Here is a 1189-nt window from a genome sequence, read left to right on the forward strand (position 1 = left end):
TTTTTTTTTTTTTTTTGTATCTGGGCTAAAGCAGGGTATTTTTCTTGGACTGAAAGATTTTCTTTGAGCATTGTCTGGATCATATAAAAGAGGACTGTGCTCCAGTTGATCCATTCGCTAACGTGAACTCTTCTTGTTGCAGCAAGTGACTTTCTGGGAGTCCTGAACTTGGGAAGACCCCTTTCCACATCCTGCACTGTGGCGATCCCAGGGGGTGGCACATGTCACCTAGCTCAACGGGTTAGGGACAACCAGCAGTGACCCTGTGCCCTGTTCTCTGGGTGCTAGCAGGGAGGCTTCTCCCCCCCGCCGTCTTCCTCTCCTTCCCTCCCCCTCCAGGGCCTCCTCCTCCTTTCTCTGGGTGCTGGGGATTGTGTGTGGTGCTGGGAGTTAAACCTAGAGCCTTGAGCTTGCTACGCAAGGGCTCTGTTCTAGCCCTCAGCAGGGGGACTGAACTCAGTGTCTCACACATGCTAGACAGGCTACCACTGAATAAACAAATTTTTTTTTTTTCTAATTTTGAAACGGTCTTGCTAGGTTGCCCAGATTGGCTTCAAACTTGTGATCCTGGCTCAGGTTCATGAGTAAATGGGGTTAAATGAATATGCCATGATGTCTGGCTTTTTCTCTTTTTTTAGCTCAGGGAAAATCAGGCTCACCAGAACTGAGGTCAGCCCTGCCCAACCTACCGGGCGCAGCCACTGGGATGGGAACACCTTGGAATCTGAGCAAAGACAGATGAGATGTAAGGGGCTAGGAGAGGCTGACAGGCTGGGTTTTAGTCCTGGAAAGCAAAGCACAACAGCCTAACTGGGCAATGTGGGGATGCTCTGGATCAGCAGCTGCCGGAACTGGCAATGGGAAGCCTGGGTGTCACCCTGTGGCTTTGTAGATTCTGGTCTGTCCCACCATGCCAGCCCCTCTGACACTCAGCTGGCCTCAGCTAGTTCTGTGTATTGAGGTTGATTTGGTTTGTTTGAAGAAGATAAGGTCTTGCTATGTAACCCAGGGTGGCTTTGAACTCACAATTCTACCTCAGCCTCTTTCTGGACGTTTAAATGTCTCCATCAAGAATAAGACTGGAAGGGCTGGGGATTTAGCTCAGCAGTTCGGTGGCCTGCCTTGCAAGCGCAAGGACTCGAGTTCAATCCCCGGTGCCAAAAAAAAAAAAAAAAAAATTCAAAAAGAA

Source organism: Fukomys damarensis, unplaced genomic scaffold (assembly GCF_012274545.1).
Source record: "Fukomys damarensis isolate Sample0158 unplaced genomic scaffold, DMR_v1.0_HiC HiC_scaffold_16, whole genome shotgun sequence".
In the NCBI taxonomy this organism is placed as follows: Eukaryota; Metazoa; Chordata; class Mammalia; order Rodentia; family Bathyergidae; genus Fukomys; species Fukomys damarensis.